The sequence below is a fragment of the Hyla sarda genome, chromosome 8 (genome assembly GCF_029499605.1).
Source record: "Hyla sarda isolate aHylSar1 chromosome 8, aHylSar1.hap1, whole genome shotgun sequence".
NCBI classification, from domain to species: Eukaryota; Metazoa; Chordata; class Amphibia; order Anura; family Hylidae; genus Hyla; species Hyla sarda.
In genome coordinates, this window is record NC_079196.1 from 139,256,134 (window position 1) to 139,277,485 (window position 21,352).

General features: G+C 42.0%; 1 protein-coding gene and 1 long non-coding RNA gene across 8 annotated transcripts in view; one reads left to right on the top strand and one right to left on the bottom strand.

The window, feature by feature from the left end:
• The window catches only part of LOC130284313 (uncharacterized), a 111,835-nt gene extending 109,255 nt beyond the window's left edge, over nucleotides 1-2,580 (bottom strand). For both annotated transcript variants that reach the window (XR_008846981.1, XR_008846980.1), the window contains exon 1: nucleotides 2,368-2,580. This is a non-coding gene — a long non-coding RNA (uncharacterized LOC130284313). The remainder of the gene's footprint in view (nucleotides 1-2,367) is intronic.
• The window catches only part of TNRC18 (trinucleotide repeat containing 18), a 968,701-nt gene that overhangs the window by 293,064 nt on the left and 654,285 nt on the right, over nucleotides 1-21,352 (top strand). The window lies entirely within an intron of this gene.

Consider the following 21,352-nt stretch of genomic DNA (forward strand, 5'->3'; position numbering starts at 1 on the left):
ACCATTTTGGAAACTAGACCCCTCGGGGAACGTAACAAGGGGTTAAGTGAACCTTTATACCCCACAGGTGTTTCACGACTTTTGCATATGTAAAAAAAAAAATTTTTTTTTAACCTAAAATGCTTGTTTTCCCAAAAATTTTACATTTTTAAAAAGGGTAAAAGCAGAAAATACCCCCCAAAATTTGTAACACAATTTCTCCCGAGTACGGCGATACCCCATATGTGACCCTAAACTGTTGCCTTGAAATACGACAGGGCTCCAAAGTGAGAGCGCCATGCGCATTTGAGGCCTAAATTAGGGACTTGCATAGGGGTGGACATAGGGGTATTCTACGCCAGTGATTCCCAAACAGGGTGCCTCCAGCTGTTGCAAAACTCCCAGCATGCCTGGACAGTCAACGGCTGTCCGACAATACTGGGAGTTGTTTTGCAACAGCTGGAGGCTCCGTTTTGGAAACAGTGGCGTACCAGACGTTTTTCATTTTTATTGGGGAGGGGAGGGGGGCTGTGTAGGGGTATGTGTATACGTAGTGTTTTTTACTTTTTATTTTATTTTTTGTGTTAGTGTAGTGTAGTGTTTTTAGGGTACAGTCGCACGGGCGGGGGTTCACAGTAGTTTCTCGCTGGCAATTTGAGCTGCAGCAGAAAGTTTGCGGCAGCTCAAATTTGCAGCCAGATACTTACTGTAATCCTCCGCCCATGTGAGTGTACCCTGTACGTTCACATTGGGGGGGGGGGGGCATCCAGCTGTTGCATAACTACAACTCCCAGCATGCCCATTGGCTGTCGGTGACTGCTGAGAGTTGCAGTTTTGCAACAACTGTAGGCACACTGGTTATGTATCACTGAGTTTGTGACCTAACTCAGTGTTTCACAACCAGTGTGCCTCCAGCTGTTGCAAAACTACAACTCCCAGCATGTACGGTGCATGGTGTACGGTGACTGCTGAGAGTTGTAGTTTGCAACAGCTGGAGGCACACCGGTCGTGAAACACTGAGTTAGGTTTAAAAAAACTCTTAGTTTCACAACCAGTGTGCCTTCAGCTGTTGCAAAACTACAACTCTCAGCAGTCACCGACAGCCAACGGGCATGCTGGGAGTTGTAGTTATGCAACCAGCAGATGCACCACTACAACTCCCAGCATGCACTTTAGCTGTTTGTGCAAGCTGGGAGTTGTAGTTATACAACAGCTGAAGGTACACTTTTCCATAGAAAGAATGTGCCTCCAGCTGTTGCAAAACCATAAGTCCCAGCATGCCCATAAGGGAATGCTGGAAGTTGTGGTGGTCTGCCTCCTGCTGTTGCATAACTACAGCTCCCAGCATGCCCTTTTTGCATGCTGGGAGCTGTTGCTAAGCAACAGCAGGAGGCTGTCACTCACCTCCAACGATCCAGACGCTGCAGGTCAGTCCCTCGTCGTCTCCGCCGCCGCAGCTGCTCCTGGGGCCCCGATCCCAACAGGGGCGCCGGGGATCGGGGTCCCCAGCACCCGGGGTGCACGTCCCGCACCCGCTCACGTCCTCCAGAAGAGGGGCAGAGCGGGTGCGGGAGTGACACCCGCAGCAGGCGCCCTGATTGGTCGGCCGGTAATCCGGCCGACGAATCAGGGCGATCGTGAGGTGGCACCAGTGCCACCTCACCCCTGCAGGCTCCGGTCCCCAACCGGCTAGCGGTGGGGGCCGGAATTCCCACGGGCGTATGGATACGCCCTCGGTCCTTAAGGACTCGGGATGCAGGGCGTATCCATACGCCCTATGTCCTGAAGAGGTTAATCTCATGGTTTGCAGAATTTTGTGCAATCCAATATGGCGAACAAACATCATCTTCTTATCTGAAACCATTTGTTAGAATAAGTTATAATTTGGCAGACATGTTCCTGGTTACCTACTGTATCAAGTTTGTTAAAGCTGGTTCATTTGCATAATCAATATGGCCACCACTCGCCAATAAAATTTAGATAGCATTAATACAGAATTTATTTACAAATGTGTTTACTATGTACACTGTTTCTTTGCACAATGTTCTATTGTACTTAAGATGTTTTTTTAACATAAAGGTCATAGGTCACATGAGCTGGCAGCCATCTTGTTTTATGTGACAATATTCATTATTATATGCAAAGGCATGTCTTTCTGAAACTATTAAAGCTACAGTACATGTACATGTACAAATAGCCGTGTATGGTTACACTGTGACCTCATACATGTTTGTTCAACCATATGGTTCAGCGGCCATATTGAAAAATGTTAAAGGGGTACTCCGGTGGTAAATTTTTTTTAACTATATGGCATCTTCTTTGTAAGTTTAGTTTTTTTGCAATATACATGTGTTATATGTTTTGGCAGCATGCATGTGTTTTTCTTACCTGTTTGTTGGGCGAGAAGTTCTGTAGTTCAGAGGGGTTTCTTTTACTGTTGTCCACAGTTCTGAGTCTGTGGTGGACAAGATGTCACAGTTTTTTTTTTCTCTGTCTGCATGAGAGGAATAAGCCACGCCCCCTCATCTCATCCAGCTGAATACACAGCCCCCCACCTTCCCTCCCCCCTGCTCTGTATTCTAAGGACACAGGTCTGCACAGGAGAAGGAGAGAAGTGTTATCTGAAGGGAAGGATGAGAAGGTGCACGGGCTGGGGATGTATGGACTGCAGGGGAATAAATCTCATACTGGGAATGATCTCTATGGGGGAGGTTTATCAAAACCTATGCAGAGGAAAGCTTGCCCAGTTGCCCATAGCAACCAATCAGATTGCTTCTTTCATTTTTCACAGGCCTTCATAAAAATAAAAGCAGCAAGCTGATTGGTTGCTATGGGCAACTGGGCAAGTTTTCCTCTGCACAGGTTTTGATAAATCTCCCCCTATATGTGAAGGGGGAGGGGGGACTCCTGAATGACACATGCTGGGAGTTGTAGTCCCTGTTGTGTGTGTGTGTGTGTGTATGCTAGTGTTTACAAACCAGTGTGCCTCCAGCTGTTGCAAAACTACAACTCCCAGCGTGCCCTGACAGACTTTGGGCCTGCTGGGAGTTGTAGATTTGCAATAGCTGGAGGCACACTGGTTGGGAAACACTGTTCTAGCCTATTCAGCATACACGTCATGTTACACCAGTGTTTCCCAACCAGTGTGCCTCCAGCTGTTGCAAAACTACAACTCCTAGCATGCCCAAAGGCTGTCCAGGCATGCTGGGAGTTGTAGTTTTGCAACACCTGGAGGCACCCAGATTGGGAAACACTGGTGTATGCCCTATAGAGGTGTGGCGAACTACAACTCCCAGGAGACTACAGAGGCAGCATGCTGGTGTTATACCACAGACTGAAGACTCCTGAATGACACATGCTGGGAGTTGTAGTCCCTTTTGTGTGTGTATGACTGTGTATCCCAACCAAGGCTGATTATATTAGTGTGCTGTGTATAAGGGGGCCAACCCGAGAAAATAGTAGGTTGGGTAAAGGGCGGAACAAACAAACAAAAAAAAGGAGCCGCCCCAAACCAGCAAGGCATGTGGCATGCTGGGATTTGTAGTTTTCAGCACAACAGGAAACAGGAAATTGAAGCAAAGATAGGAAAACAAAGTGGGGGATAAAAAGACAACAAAGAACGGAAATAGAGTAGGCTAAACAACAAGAATAGAAATTAAACAAAACAAATAGGGTAAGTCAAAAACGGAAAAACACATTGACCACCGGAGTACCCCTTTAAGATCAACAATTATTCCTATTATTTCTATGGGGCTTTTTGTAATATGCCTGTAATTGCCTCAATGTTACTTCAAAACTCATGAAATTTTACCCAAAGGTAAAGCCCTGTATTATGCACAATATGTTGTAATATAAAGGTCGTAGGTCACATGGTCAGGCCGCCATATTGGTTTATGTGGCACGTTTTTGCACAATATTGTAACCTCTGCATTTCTGCAATCGCAAAAGATACAGGTTTAAAAATTGTTATATTTGGTTACACTGTGATTACAATTATGACTTGTTAATCCCATAATCTATTAATCCTATGGTTTAGCCGCCATATTGGATTGCACAATATTCTACAAACCGTTTATTAGAATCATTTATAATTTGGCAGACATGTTCATGGTTATCTCCTGTACCAAGGTTGTTAAAGCTGGTTCATTTGCATAATCAATATGGCTAGCCAACAATAAAAGCATTAATAATAATACGCAACTTTTTTTTAAATGTGTGTAATATGTGGACTGTCAATTTAACAGTGTTTTAAAATGTTTCTCTGCACAATGCTAGATTACTCACCTTCTGTACCACAATTGATCACCATGGTTCATGGTTACCCCCTGTACCAAGGTTGTTAAAACTGGTTCATTTGCATATTCAGTATGGCAGCCGCACGCCAATAACATTTAGATTAAAATATTTTTAAATTTGTTATATGTACACTGTTGATGTAAAAGTTATGTTTCTTTGCTTAATGGTAGAGTACTCACTTTCTGTTTTACCATTGATCACATGGTTTGGCTGCCATATTGGATTGCGCAATATTCTGCAAGCATAGTTTTCTCTGAAATTGCTGGTCAAAACAATGTGAAAATTAGCATACATGTTTGTGATCACGTTCTGTACCACATGTGATCACAAGATTTAGCGGCCATACTGGATTGCACAATATTCAGCAAACTTAGTTTTCTATGAAATTGCCGGTCAGAATGATGTAAAAATTAGCACACATGTTCGTGAACACTTTCTGTACCACCATGGATTACATTGTTTGGCCGCCATATTGGACTGCGCAATGTTCTGCATACAGTTTTCTCTTAAATTACTGGTAAGAAAAATATGAAAATTAGCACACATATCCACAATCACCTTCTCTACCATAGGGGGTCAAAGCAATCATGTGCTATAACCCGATTCTGCAGCTTGGCTACCCGTATCGCTGCTTGCAGCTATATTAATTATTATTATTCCACCGCAAAATTCAAATGGGCCTTTGCATAGTGGTAGATCCGTGAGCTGTGCATTCTTATGTAATATAAAGGTCATAGGTCACGTAGAAAGGCTGCCATCTTTGTTTTTGTGGCAATTTTTGCACAATATTCAACAATTTTTTTCTCTGGAACCGCTACAGATATTATTTGCTGTATGTGGTTACACTGTTATCATGAGTCAGATTTGTTAATAACAATTCTATTGATCACATTGTTTGGCTGCCATATTGGATTGCACAATATTCTACAAACATCTCTCAATCCGTTTGTTAGAATAACATCTAATTTGGCAGACATGTACATAGTTACCTTCTGTACCAAGGTTATTAAAGCTGGTTCATTTGCATAATCCGTATGGCCACCACATGCTAAATAACATTTATATAGCATTAATAATAATATGCAATATTTTTTCAATGTGTATACAGCCGTATAGATACTGAAGTCAGCACAACCTTTGATTATTATCCCACTAGAATTCTGCTGTGGCCAAGTACTAAATGGATAGGATGAACAGGGAAGCTTTTGGAGGGGCTCAGTCTCTTGAAACCAGCTACTGAATCCAATGTATAAGAAAAGAATAACGAGAGGCTTACTGCGTCTTGTTTCAGCTTTATTTTTCTTCTTGCATTAAAAAACACCAGCAAGGCAGGACATTACAGACGCTGCAGTAACAGCAGCTGTTTTACACTGAGTAGTGCTTCATCAGACTGCAACAATCAACTGTGAAGAGAGATGTTCCTTCTGACACAGTTGCAACAAGAAGTGCATACAGAAAACATGTAAAATTTTGTTTTAAATTTTTTTTAATCTAAACACAGAAAAGCACACCAAATACAGGAGCCGCATTTGGAATTACCTGCTGGAAGGGATTTAGATAGCCAGTCAGTTCTTTTTTCTTTCTGAGAGAATTTACTTTATACCAGTATACCACGCACACTAAGACATTTCGTAAACAAAATCTGTCACCAGTGTCACCTGCACTAACCTGTCGGTACTGGCAGATAGTGCAGGTGAAGCTGATGGCAACGGTACCTACCTTGTCCCATTCTGTGGCGGGGATCTCCGGTAACCTTCTCCATTAAACTTCAGCCGGGCCAGCATGGGCGGAGCTTAGTGACGTCACTGCTGCTGCGAGACCCAGCAGAGAGCAGCAGCGGCTTGGGGCATGGGCGGAGCTTAGTGACGTCACCGCTGCTGCTTCCTGCTGGGTTCTGCTGCTAGAGAACAGCAGCGGTGACATCACTAAACTCCACCCGTGCCACAAGCCGAGCTGAAGTTTAACAGAGAACATTTCCGTAGCTCTCCGCCACGGAACGGACCAAGATAAGTACCGTTTTCATCAGTACCGACAGGTTAGTGCAGTGACACTGTTGACAGATTTCCTTTAAAGGTGTTAACATGTTTGTTTGCCTGAGCTAAATCTGCATAATTTTGTATGATATACCAATGTTTTTTTTAACAATATTTTTCTTATTTTGTCTGCCATGGGACTAAATTTGAAAGTGAACGCAAAACACTCAGTATGAACACTAGTTTGAATTTCAGCATTCCTGCGTCTTTTTCGGAGCAAAGAGGGCTAAATTGACTATAGGGTACAGAAGATTTCATATGGACCAGATGATGACTATTAAAATGCAATAGTGAGTTGCCAGCTGTACTTTTACGGAAACCCACTACTTTGACATTTCCTTGATCTTTAATGACTTGTACATCTAAAAACTCTAAACTAGAGTCACTAGCAACAGATGTAAATTTAAGGTTCAGGGATGTGGAATTCCTATCGCCCGACGCCCGGGACAAGCAGTTCCGGGTGCCGGGCAGGTGAAATTGTCTGGCCCTTAGCCCGGCTTCGGGCAAGCAGGGCCGGATCTGACAAGTCGCCCGGACCTCTGCAGTCTGTATGGAGCGGGGTTCCGACTCCTGCCCGCTGCAGCCCCCGGCTGTAAAAACCTGTGTCCTCCGAAGCAGAGCAGGGGAGATGAGAAACTGTGGATTTGTCTTCTCTCCCCTGCTCTGCAGACGTGCGGGGGGGAGATGAGGGGGCTTGGCTTCTTGCTCCCCCCCAGCTCCCCCCTCTGCCTTCACTTCCCCCAGCTGTAGCTTCGGAGAGCTAAGGGGAGGAGCGGTCGCACGTCTGCCCGCTCCATACTCTGCAGCCCCCGGCTGTTCTCAGTAGCCGGGGGCCGCCGCTAATAGCTAGCATGCGGCGATCGCCACGACTGGCTATTAACCCTTTAGATTGCCGCTGTCTAAAGGGACGTCTAAAGGGACATGTGAATGCTCCCTGGTGGGCTAGTGGGGTGGATCGCCCCCCGCAGCGCGATCACAGGGGGGCGCTCCACTATAGAGGTAGCCGGAGGACTTACTCTGTTCCCTGCTGTCCCGCTCTGGCATTGATAGAGCCTGGCTGGACTAGACAAAAAAAATTTAAGTGGCTCAGTGACTGACCCCATCCCGGAAATGATAGGCTGTCTGGGAAGGGCCATCAGATCCTTATGTACTTTCTGGAGAAAGTACCACTGGGGGGGCATGTGGAGTGGCCAGAAGCAAAGGGGTGGTAAGTGACACAAAAGGTCTTTAAACTGATTGGATAGAAAAAAATAAATTAATAAATAAATAAATAAAAAGGGTGATGTGAAAATTTATTAAAAATAAATTAAAATAAAATATGGTCCAAACCTATTATTGGGAGGACCCGTGATAGAGATTCTCTATCACGGGTCCTCCCAATAATAGGTTTGGACCATATTTTATTTTAATTTATTTTTAATAAATTTTCACATCACCCTTTTTATTTATTTATTTATTTATTTATTTTTTTCTATCCATTCAGTTTAATGACCTTTTGTGTCACTTACCACCCCTTTTTCACCATTATTTCACATTTATGTTTTAGTTTGCTATTTTTGAATAATTTTTCAATAATTAACGAATTTATTCCATAATATAAGTTGGTTTAATTAATTTTTCCTTACTCCTTTTCTAGGGGATTTTCGTATATTCACTGTTCATCATTTTTCACATTCATCACATTTCTGGTGGGTCTCCCATTCACTTTGTCACCCTTTCACAGTTTGTTGCACTTTTTGGCTTGTGGTGTTATATCTGTATTCACCTGTATGTTCTATGTTGTGTCTTGTTATGTATGTCTATGTCGGCCGATCCCCTTGGTGCAGTTTGCGCATACTCGGGATGTTCGCATCCTGTTATGTGCCTAGATCGCACTGCTACTAGTACTTCCCCACTGCGATACGGCGCGGGTATCGATCCTTGTATTTCTAGCTGTGATGTGCGGACTCCTCCGATAATGTGACCGCCCAGTGATGATGCGGGATCACATGACCGGTCTCTGGTCATGTGACCAGGAAGTCTTTGAGCTCATCCAGCCCAGTACTTCCTCAATTGTGGCGCACAGTGATAATGCGCTAGTCGCATCTCATTATACAGCACCATACTAGGAGGTGAGATAAACAGGTGTGACTTATTACTGGCGATCAGATAGAGAGGTAGGTCCAGTGGTATGAGGGGCAATGAAGGCCTCTTATTGGATTAGACAGCTATCAATCATCTAGAGGAGGGACACCATTGGTGGAGTGATGATATATATACCCACCTGGCAGGAGGTTTAGACACGCCCCCTGACGAAGCACAGGCGAAACGTACGTTGGGGTAGGAGGAGGTAGGTGTGTGGCTGCATGGCAGGAGGACTTTATGGTGTCTCATTCATTTCTCCCTTGGTGACTCTCTGTTTATTGTACCCTTTCCCATTTAGGACATTCTTTGATGTGTCACTGTTACATTATTTGTTACCCATATGTTTATAGACATTTTTCAATAATATCCAGTGACCTCTTCCATGTTTACATTTGTACTTTCTATGGTACACCAGTTATTCCCTGTACTCCATGTAGGGCTACACCACTTGCCTGCTTCCATCTTCTGTGACTGCTATTGTAGTGCCTTATTTTATCCTCTTTTTATTATTTTTATTGTATGTATTTTTTGCATATGTGTTAATAAAAGTCATTTTAAATGATCTGGTTCTATTTTGTTGGTAGTGTTATGTTATAGCGGACCAGCCGTGGTTTCTTTACTTTGTTGCTGTGTATGTGTGAATAATATTCATTGGTTCCAGGATGACCATTGTATGTTGAAAACATTGTATGTTGAGACCAGAACTCTATGGAAACCTGGTAATTGGTTCTGAAGCCACCAAAATGTCATCCAAAAATAGGAAAAATAAGTAGATAACTAATACAGATAAAGCTAGTCCTTCTATATAAAAGTAAGAAAAGCTGCTGGGACCTGTAAATCACTGTTTATGTAGAGGACAGGAGCTTCTTCAGGGGTCTTTACAGTACACAGTGTCCTAAAAAAGTAACATGGAGCAGCCCTTACCTGGTGCCCAAAGGAGCAGCTAAACCTGGCACAGGTAAATAGTACAGAACATGTAATACCTCCCTGTACTGTAGAGGGCGCTACCAGACAGCCGGTCAGTGTTTGCACTTCAGTAATACAGGTGTTTTACCAGTAAAATGCACTGATTGGTCAGTTCTTCCAGCCATTGACATATTTCACAGATCTGGACTGTCCGTACATTGTATGATGAGTCTGGTTTCAAGTTACAATGGTCCAGAAAAGACCATTGTATGTTGAAACTATTGTATGTTGAGGCCATTGTAAGTTGAGGGATCACTGTACTAAATCGGTCAAGTTGATGATGGTGGGATTCATGTCCAGTTTAACTGTAGATGTATCAACTAATCTCTCTGAAATACTCTTTTTGCGTTTTGTTCTGCAGCTGACGTCTGATTTCTCTGGTCTGGCCCCTTCGGGTTTTTTTCTCAAGAAGTTGGAGAAAAAAATGGTTTCTCTACAGTCTGTCATAAAAGATCAGAAGCAAGATAAGTTTGTTAGAGACAAGTTGGACTATGATCCAGAACAAGTTTTTACATATCAAAATGTGAACCTCGCACACGTCTTAAAGGAAACACAAGGTTTCTGATTTTTGGACTATCGATACAGAATCCAAAGGTTCGGAAGACATGAATTCAGACCATAACAACCTTAGAACCTCAGGAAATGACAAAATCCCTTTAGACGAAAAACCCGAAGAGGCCAGACCAGGAAAATCCAACGTGAGCTGCAGACCAAAACGCAAGAAAGTCTCATGGATTGATTGGTTGTTCATCTTCAGTACTTAAACAGTACATCAGACATTAAGTCTAGTGTCATGCGGCGAACGATGGACGGGAGCGCCTCTGTGAAGCGGACACACATGACAGGTGGTTTTACCTTTCAATAATGACTATTTGGCAAGTATTGAGGAAGGTAATGGGTAAGAATAGAAGGCAGTGTGTTATTGGTTAGTCTGACACATGGGAAGTTTTGTCATTATGATGTAAATATGAGGTGACAACTGATCATTGGTACAACTAGCTGTGGAATGTAAACAGATTGTTTGTTTGTTTTTACTGGTTATTTCTTTGATAATGTCACCTCAAAAAACAAAAGGTTTATTGGCTATAGTGACAAGATACTATTTAGGTGTATTATGATTGGGTAGATTTTAGCCACCACCTACTATGACATCATATAGAGAGGATGTAAAAGACCAAACAACCATTATTTTGGCATTCCTATGCCTTGATCATGGGTTGTAAACTGTACATATCTAATCTGTAAAGTAAACTCTTTTGAGCGAAACATGTCAGGGAGGCTCTGTCTGTAAAGTTTTTAAGTTCTTTGTCGCATTCCCAGTTATTAAAGAACTGCAATCTTGGGTTTACACAAAATATATATGCAATGTTATCAGGAATGTATTAGACACTTTTTGGTGTCAAGAACTGAGATATACTGTAAACTGTTTACATTTTGGAGTGTGTGGCAATATTGGTGATTTTAAACATAGTATATCGCCTTTTAATAGCATTATTACATGTTAAGTTATATAGGGTTATATAGGGTATTAGCGTAAAGGTAGGCACTTTAACATAAAATGTGTGCCCCCATCAAATAATGCTCTGCTTCAACATCCCAAAAACATTTTATATGTGTCGCTAAACTGTTGCCTAAAAATACAACAGAACTCAAGGGGATTAAAGCACTGTGTGCATTTGAGGCCTAACTTGGCAACTGACAGATCAGTAGCTGACAGTTGCAGAAGTTAAAAGAAAATAAAAATGGAAACACACAAAACCAAGCCTCCATTACAAAAAGTACACCACCTCACCAAGGAATGTATGTAGGGGTGCAGTGAACATTTAGACCGCACAGGAGAATAGGATGGACAGCAGCTGGTAAAAAGGAAAAAACGCGAATTTCCCACCAAAATACTGTCTATGCCAGTATGTTGAGCACAGAGCATGCCAACGTAAAATATGTTCCCCCATAAATTATACTCTGCTTCATCATCCTAGGAATATTTTACATGTGGCCCTAAACTGTTGCCTGGAAATATACGACAGGGCTCAGGGGGGAGAGAACATTGTACGTATTTAAGGTATATTTTAAATATCCCCATACAAGTGACTCATTTTTGTCAAATATACCCCAGAAGGTGATATCAGGGGTAATATGTCAAGGAGTGGTTTATGGGCTTTTGGGGGTTTATAATTATGGAGAAAAAGTACGGTGAACAGGTATATTGGGGTAAAATAAGGATATATATAAAAACATGGTGAAAAGATAAATTTTGAATTTTTAAACGTATGGGGCACAGCGCTCTCTGCTGACACTTCTCTCCATGTCAGGAACTGTCCAGAGCAGGAGAGGTTTTCTATGGGGATTTGCTCCTACTCTGGACAGTTCCGAAAATGGACAGAGGTGTCAGCAGAGAGCACTGTGGTCAGGCAGAAAGGAAATTCAAAAAGAAAACAACTTCCTGTGGATCATATGGCAGCTGATAAGTACTGGAAGGATTAAGATTTTTTAATAGAAGTAATTTACAAATCTGTTTAACTTTCTGACACCAGTTGATTGAAGAAAAAATGTTTTTCAGTGGAGTACCCCTTTAACTATGCCCATATGCAGAATGAGGCCCCAATATGTCCTCAAATTGGCCACATTGATGGGGTTCAATCTCAGGCCTAGAAACACTGGGTGACAAACTGTTGGGTGAGCAGATTTGTCCAAGCCACAATCAGATCAACCAAGTCATCACTTTCAGGGGCCATGGTAAGCTTTTCACATAATTAAACCAAAACATCATGATAAGGTTGTTTTGGATGCCTTTAATTATGTGCAGAACTGAATAATTTGTTGAGCCAAAAGTACTTTGCAATAAGATTTCTAGCTCAAGTAAATGGATCTTAACTAGTCTCCATCTTGAATGCTTCAGAACCAAAAGGGAGACTCAGGAGTATAAATATGAGACAACACCAGTATAACATTTATGGTGTGACCTCCAACAAAATTTACATTTATGGCTACAGACGAAGATAAAAAATGCAAAAATAAAAAAACGCTGTGTCCTCAATCTCCAGCCACAGTTAGGGCCCATGCACACTATGGATTTTCCAGAGCGGAATTCTGCTTGGAAATCCTGGTGCACCAGAAAACTGTCAATGGGATTCCACTGCACAGTGCACACTATGGAAATTCACCTGCTGAAAGAATGAAGACCGTTGGATAGTTAATAGGGTTGAAAAACAGACAAAAATTATTTAACTGGTTAATGACCATGGACGTGTATACTTGTCCATGTGCCGTTAACCGTTGTATGACACGGGCTCCCAACTCAAGACCACTTCATACTGGCTGGCCCCCCAGCTGATTCTTGTAGCTGGGAGCCAGCGTTAATTGCCCACATGTGGCGATCGCTGCGGCCTAAGGGGACCAGTAAAGTGTAAAAAAAAGTTGAATAAAAGTTTCAAAAAACACATTAACCCCTTCCTTATTAAAAGTCCAAATCACCCCCCTTTTTCCAAATTCCATATAAAAACATAATAAAAATAAACGTGTGGTATCGCCTTTTGCGTAAATGCATGAACTATAAAAATATAATGTTAATTTAACCGCACGGTCAATGGCGTATACGTAAAAAAAAAAAAAAACAAAGTCCAAAATTGTGTAATTTTTGGTGACTTTGTATACTCCAAAAATATATGTAAAAAACGATCAAAAAGTCCCATTAAAACAAAAATGGTACCAATGAAAACTTCAGATCATAGCGCAAAAACAATGAGCCCTCAAATTACCCCGTATACGGAAATTTTTTTAAGTTATAGGGGTCAGAAGAGAACAATTTTAAAGAGGTACTCCCATGGAAAACTTTTTTTTTTAAATCAACTGGTGTCAGAAAGTTAAACAGATTTGTAAATTACTTCTATTAAAAATCTTAATCCTTCCAGTACTTATTAGCTGCTGAATACTACAGAGGAAATGGTTTTCTTTTTGGAACATATGCTGCTCTGGACAGTTCCTAAAATGAATAGAGATGTCAGCAGAGAGCACTGTGGTCATGATGTCAGCAGAGAGCTTTGTGTTTCAAAAAGACAACCATTTCCTCTGTAGTATTCAGCAGCTAATAAATACTGGAAGGATTAATATTTTTCGAATAGAAGTAATTTACAAATCTGTTTAACTTTCTGGCACCAGTTGAACAGTTTTCCACGGGAGTCCCCCTTTTAAACATACTAATTTTGGTGCATGTAGTTATAATTGAAGTGAAATAAAGAAAAACCTATATAAATTGGGTATCATTGTAACCGTAGGGACTTACAGAAAAAATATATGGTGTCATTTTTACTGAAAAGTGCACTGCGTAGAATCGGAAGACCCCAAAATGACAAAATTACTTTTTTTTCCCATTTTTGCCCCACAAATATTTTTTTTTCTGTGTTTGCCGTAAATTTTGTGGTGAAATGATTGATGTATTTACAAAGAACAATTGGTGGCAAAAAAATAAGCCCTCATATGAGTCTGTAGGTGCAAAATTGAAAGCGTTAGGATTTTTAGAAGGTGATGAGGAAAAAACAAAAGTGCAAAAACAGAAAAACCCATGGAGGGGCATTTACTAATCTTTTACTATGTAGTCTGGTTTTTACCCTGTTTTTTTCTACTTCATTTTTGACTATGTGCGACAAATTTACTAAATTGTTGCACGGCATTAATAAATTTGGCACACATAGGCAAAAGTGGGAAATTTACTTCATGTAGTAGAAAAAATAGCCTGTTCCTCTTTCCTGCTGTCTGAATAGGTTTGGCTTCTAGGTTTCCTTCTTGATCTTTTGTTTTTGAGTTTTTTTTTTTAGCTTATTCACCACATCTAAATAATTCAATAACTAAATTGTAGTCATGGCTCAAAATAGTGGTAAACGGCGTTAAGTGTGTGTGTGTGTGTGTGTGTGTTTATTACATTTTTTTAACACAGTTTTTTTTTCTCCCTAAATGTACTTCCATTTTTTTTTTTTTTACTTCTTCTACAGATCCATGTATCCTGTGGACTCCTTCGGATTCGGTGGACTACTTCGACGACCAGCGTTTTTCTTTGCTTGATGTTAATAAAATGGTTAACGAGGGCTTGTGGGGGAGTGTTTTTTTGTAATAAATTTTTTTTTAAACCTGTTGTGTTTGTTTTTTTTTACTTTACTAGACAGGCTTAGTAGTGGAAGCTGTCTTATAGACGGAGTCCATTACTAAGCCGGGCTTAGCGTTAGCCACAAAAACAGCTAGCGCTAACCCCCAATTATTACCCTGGTACCCAACACCACAGGGGTGCCGGGAAGAGCCGGTACCAACAGGCCTGGAGCGTCAAAAATGGCACTCCTGGGCCTAGGCGGTAACAGGCTGGCGTTATTTAGGCTGGGGAGGGCCAGTAACAATGGTCCTCGTCCACCCTGGTAACGTCAGGCTGTTACTGTTTGGTTGGTATTTGGCTGAGAATAAAAATAGGGGGGACCCTATGTGTTTTTTTTTTTAAATATTTAATTATTAAAAAAAAAAACGCATAGGGTCCCCCCTATTTTCATTCTCAGCCAAATACCAACCAAACAGTAACAGCCTGACATTACCAGGGTGGGCGAGGACCATTGTTACTGGCCCTCCCCAGCCTAAATAACGCCAGCCTGTTACCATCTAGGCCCAGGAGCGCCATTTTTGACACTCCAGGCCTGTTGATACTGGCTCTTCCCTGCACCCCTGTGGCGTTGGGTACCGGGGTAATAATAGGGGGTTAGCGCTAGCGGTTTTTGTGGCTAACGCTAAGCCCAGCTTAGTAATGGACTCCGTCTATAAAGACAGCTTCCACTACTAAGCCTGTCTAGTAAAGTAAGGAAAAAACACAACAGGTTTAAAAAAAAATTTATTACAAAAAACACTCCATCACAAGCCCTCGTTAACCATTTTATTAAAATCAAACAAAGAAAAACGCTGGTCATCGAAGTAGTCCACCGAATCCGAAGGAGTCCACAGGATACATGGATCTGAAATGAGAAGAAAAAAAAATGGGTTAGTATATTTATTATCACCTGCTCACACATCTCCCGCCCCGCACGACTACAACTGCCAGCATGCCCTTACAGTAAGGACATGCTGGGAGTTGTAGTTATGTGGTGCAGGAGATGTGTGGGCAAGTGACAAGCTTGTCCCCTGCCCCCAGCTGCAGGACTACAACTCCCAGCATGCCTTTACAGTAAGGTGGGGCGGAGGCCGGGCACAGTGTTTCCCAACCTGGGACTTTAGTTTTGCAACATCTGGAGGCACCCTGGTTGGGAAACACTGTTTTAGGCCAGTGTTTCCCAACCAGGGTGCCTCCAGATGTTGCAAAACTACAACTCCCAGCATGCCTGGACAGCCAAAGGCTGTCTAGGCATGCTGGGAGTTGTAGTCTTCCAACATCTGGAGGCACCCTGGTTGGGAAACACTGTTTTAGGCCAGTGTTATCCCAACCAGGGTGCCTCCAGATGTTGCAAAACTACAACTCCCAGCATGTATTTTTTTTTCTGTGTTTGCCGTAAATTTTGTGGTGAAATGATTGATGTATTTACAAAGAACAATTGGTGGCAAAAAAATAAGCCCTCATATGAGTCTGTAGGTGCAAAATTGAAAGCGTTAGGATTTTTAGAAGGTGATGAGGAAAAAACAAAAGTGCAAAAACAGAAAAACCCATGGAGGGGCATTTACTAATCTTTTACTATGTAGTCTGGTTTTTACCCTGTTTTTTTCTACTTCATTTTTGACTATGTGCGACAAATTTACTAAATTGTTGCACGGCATTAATAAATTTGGCACACATAGGCAAAAGTGGGAAATTTACTTCATGTAGTAGAAAAAATAGTCTGTTCCTCTTTCCTGCTGTCTGAATAGGTTTGGCTTCTAGGTTTCCTTCTTGATCTTTTGTTTTTGAGTTTTTTTTTTTAGCTTATTCACCACATCTAAATAATTCAATAACTAAATTGTAGTCATGGCTCAAAATAGTGGTAAACGGCGTTTAGTGTGTGTGTGTGTGTGTGTGTGTGTGTTTATTACATTTTTTTAACACAGTTTTTTTTTCTCCCTAAATGTACTTACATTTTTTTTTTTTACTTCTTCTACAGATCCATGTATCCTGTGGACTCCTTCGGATTCGGTGGACTACTTCGACGACCAGCGTTTTTCTTTGCTTGATGTTAATAAAATGGTAAACGAGGGCTTGTGGGGGAGTGTTTTTTTGTAATAAATTTTTTTTTAAACCTGTTGTGTTTTTTTTTTTTTACTTTACTAGACAGGCTTAGTAGTGGAAGCTGTCTTATAGACGGAGTCCATTACTAAGCCGGGCTTAGCGTTAGCCACAAAAACAGCTAGCGCTAACCCCCAATTATTACCCTGGTACCCAACACCACAGGGGTGTCGGGAAGAGCCGGTACCAACAGGCCTGGAGCGTCAAAAATGGCACTCCTGGGCCTAGGCGGTAACAGGCTGGCGTTATTTAGGCTGGGGAGGGCCAGTAACAATGGTCCTCGCCCACCCTGGTAACGTCAGGCTGTTACTGTTTGGTTGGTATTTGGCTGAGAATAAAAATAGGGGGGACCCTATGTGTTTTTTTTTTTTAAATATTTAATTATTAAAAAAAAAAACGCATAGGGTCCCCCCTATTTTCATTCTCAGCCAAATACCAACCAAACAGTAACAGCCTGACGTTACCAGGGTGGGCGAGGACCATTGTTACTGGCCCTCCCCAGCCTAAATAACGCCAGCCTGTTACCGTCTAGGCCCAGGAGCGCCATTTTTGACACTCCAGGCCTGTTGATACTGGCTCTTCCCTGTGGCGTTGGGTACCGGGGTAATAATAGGGGGTTAGCGCTAGCGGTTTTTGTGGCTAACGCTAAGCCCAGCTTAGTAATGGACTCCGTCTATAAAGACAGCTTCCACTACTAAGCCTGTCTAGTAAAGTAAGGAAAAAACACAACAGGTTTAAAAAAAAATTTATTACAAAAAACACTCCATCACAAGCCCTCGTTAACCATTTTATTAAAATCAAACAAAGAAAAACGCTGGTCATCGAAGTAGTCCACCGAATCCGAAGGAGTCCACAGGATACATGGATCTGAAATGAGAAGAAAAAAAAATGGGTTAGTATATTTATTATCACCTGCTCACACATCTCCCGCCCCGCACGACTACAACTGCCAGCATGCCCTTACAGTAAGGACATGCTGGGAGTTGTAGTTATGTGGTGCAGGAGATGTGTGGGCAAGTGACAAGCTTGTCCCCTGCCCCCAGCTGCAGGACTACAACTCCCAGCATGCCCTTACAGTAAGGTGGGGCGGAGGCCGGGCACAGTGTTTCCCAACCTGGGACTTGTAGTTTTGCAACATCTGGAGGCACCCTGGTTGGGAAACACTGTTTTAGGCCAGTGTTTCCCAACCAGGGTGCCTCCAGATGTTGCAAAACTACAACTCCCAGCATGCCTGGACAGCCAAAGGCTGTCTAGGCATGCTGGGAGTTGTAGTCTTCCAACATCTGGAGGCACTCTGGTTGGGAAACACTGTTTTAGGCCAGTGTTATCCCAACCAGGGTGCCTCCAGATGTTGCAAAACTACAACTCCCAGCATGTCTGGACAGCCAAAGGCCTGACAAAACCCTTAGGCTATGTTCACACGGCAGAATATCTGCATGGATTTACACATTTATATCCGCATGGAAAATCTGCATGTGTTTATAGCCTTATTAACTTCAATTGGATTCTGCATTCCCATTCACAATGGCGAATTTTCACTGCGGACGTTCTTCAGCTAAAGTTGCTCGTTCTGCAAAAATATGTCATGTCTTATATTTTAGCAGAATTCCGCTACAGAAGCCCATGGAAGTCAATGAGACTTGCTTATCTACGCAAAGCACTTTTCAAACATGCTCTGTGGATTCATGTGGAAATTTTGCATGAATTTCGCAGAAATTCTGCATAGATGCTGAATTTTGGCCCAATGAATACAGCCACGGAATTCTGTATTTATGCAGGATTTCTGCTGTCTGAACATAGCCTAAGGCCAGGTTCACATGGCAGAATTTCTGCACTGAATTTTGCATAAAAATTCTTAATTAATTTGTTGCCAATTCACTTCATTGAAATTACTGCAGCAGAAATTCTGCTGTGTGAATGTGTTAGAGAAATCCCAAATGTATTGGCTATAAACTCATGCAGAATTTTCATGCAGAATTCCAGGAAGATTTCAGTGCAGAAATTCTGTCATGTGACGCCGGCCTTAGAGCATCCACTAAGCTCATCATGCCACCTTTCACCAATCAGGATTGATTTACAGCTGGGTGCAGTGAGCTGACTGTACCAGTCTATAGCCAGCAGCAATTAAACTTAGTTGTCAGCTCTCTGCAGCATTACGACTTTGGAATGCTTTTTTCCTAACCTCTACTTACCTCCCTTTTAGCCTCCGGTATCACAGTGCCCAGTCACCTCTGAATCTCACTTCCTGAGCTGCAGACTGCATGTTATATTTGCCACTCAGCCAATCATTGAATGAGGTAGGACACTGCTGCATTCAGTGATTAGCTTAGCAGCAATGTGAAGTATTGTCTGCAGAACAAGAAAGCACTTGTAGCAAAGGCAATGGGTTAGCGAGGGAGGCTAGTAGGGACTATTTTTTATGTTTTTACACAACCTGGGCACATTGCAGTAATGAAGGGTATGGATGCATCTGAGATTGAATGAAACAGATTACACTTAAAATACTTGTGGTGAGTTTATTTTATATGAGGGAAAAAATTAAGTTCATGACTTGTGAGAGAACAACTATATTTAGTTGGCTCATTCTAAATGAAACAAAAAGAAAGCAAAACAGCTCCAAAAAGAGTCACTTTGATGAAAGAGTAAAAACTAATTTTATTGGTATGCACTAAAATTAGATACACACAAAGAGGAAGACAATGCATCACAAAAAACGGCACCACCGGATATCCTGCAGGGGAGATGGTGGTATGGGGGTATTGCACATAAATCCATAATAAAGCAGTACATATAAGTATATATATATATATATATATATATATATATATATATATATATATAAACACCATTATAAGTAAAAGTAACATATATACAAACAGTATTAAAAGTGCAACACTGCAAGTCAATAAGGTGCTATATATTACGGTGTATAGGCAATCTATACATCAGAATTGAAGTATATAATAGTTCAAATAATGCTAGCAAAATACCCACAACAGATATAGCAGTCACTAAGAAGCTGCAGGGACCGGGATGCCGCCACTCCAACGCGCGTTTCGGCACGCTGACCTTCGTCCTTCGTCTAAATGAATGTTAAAGGAAAACTGTCACGTTTTCTCCTGCACTATTCACAGATACTGATGGACAGTGCGGGAGACGCTGATTCCTATGAGCCCTACCTTGGCTGGATCCGCCCGGCTGTTCGATTGCAATCGTAGTTTAATTATATGTGGAAATCTGGCTGTAACTGGCAGGGCTTCTGTAGCTTAACTGGCACTGATGTCAGCGCCACTTATGAATATTCATCCCCCCTCCCTCCAGCTCTCCCTCTCTTTGCCGCTCCTAACTGAAGGGAGGGGGGGTGAATATTCATAAGCTGGTGGCGCTGCGGACGGGCGGTACTGACGTCAGTGCCAGTTAAGCTACAGCCGGATTTCCACATATAATAAAACTAAGATTACGGGCTAACGGCCGGGCGGATAGGGCTCATAGGAATCAGCATCTCCCGCACTATCAGTACCTGTGGATAGTGCGGGAGAAAACATTTTCCTTTAAGTCATGTGCCAAATAAAGTGAAAACCTTTAGACTGAATGTTTTTCTTGGTTGTCTTAAATGTACAGGTCCTAGACAGATACTGATCCCTTGGATTTAGACAGTGAAAGTTTATATATAAATGTGTAAAGATTTTGAAAAAGTGACTAATTTTTACACAAATTGTTAGAAAACTGCATAGGTTTTTATTATGCAATGAATAAGAAACATTTGCTATAAGTAGAATGTCCCTCTTACATATATTTGTCAGAATATGTTTGTAACATTCACCTGCTGATCTCTCAATGGTGCCCAGTTGCCACTAATCAGCAGTTCCTACTTCAGTTTCAACATACAGGAAATGTCCGCTCAGCTGATCACCTGCCCAATGCCTAGGGCTACACTGATAATAGAGTCTGATAAGAATATGCACTTGTTTACTATTATAGAGGATATTAAAAATTACATACAGTAAATAAATTGCAGCTGCTTTTATGCCGGCTTAAAATTGTGGTGAACAACGGGGTGTGGTATGAGGTCTAAGGAGCAGATGATATTAACCCCTTTGTGTTCGTGAGGCCAGGGCGTGGTAACCACCTGAAGGTAGTACCGCTAATCCTAGGTTAGGCACGGGCAAATAATAGTCCAAGGCCAGGTTAAGGTTAACGGTAGCTTTTACTGAGGTAGACAGATGGTACAGTCTATACAGTTTGGCCAGGATCCCAGAGAGGTGACCAGTAGCACAGGGGGACCTCGCAGCTTGCTGGGACTTGCAGTGACTTGAGAGACTATAGGTGCAGGCCACTCTGACTACAATTGACTTGACTTGACTGAAGATGATGGCAGCAGATAAAGATGACTTGACTTACTGACTTGTGGCTGCAATTTAGGTTGAGGCCTCCAGATGTGCTGGACACTGACCCTGAGACGTCTGGACTGGACTTGACCTCAGCAGAAAGTGAAACACAAGAGAGAGATTGTAGTACCTCCCCAACTTATAAAGGGGGCTGAGCAAGGAGCCCATAGGCCAACTGCAGGTCACCTGGTCACTTGGTGCTCTCTGGGTAACAAACATATAACTTAAACATGGGACATACATTTTCATGTGACTAAATTCAAAGGTCCTTTGCACTTAATATAACCTAGTCACATTATGGGGGAACACTGCAGGAGAACCCTGAGGGCGTACAGGGACTTAACCTG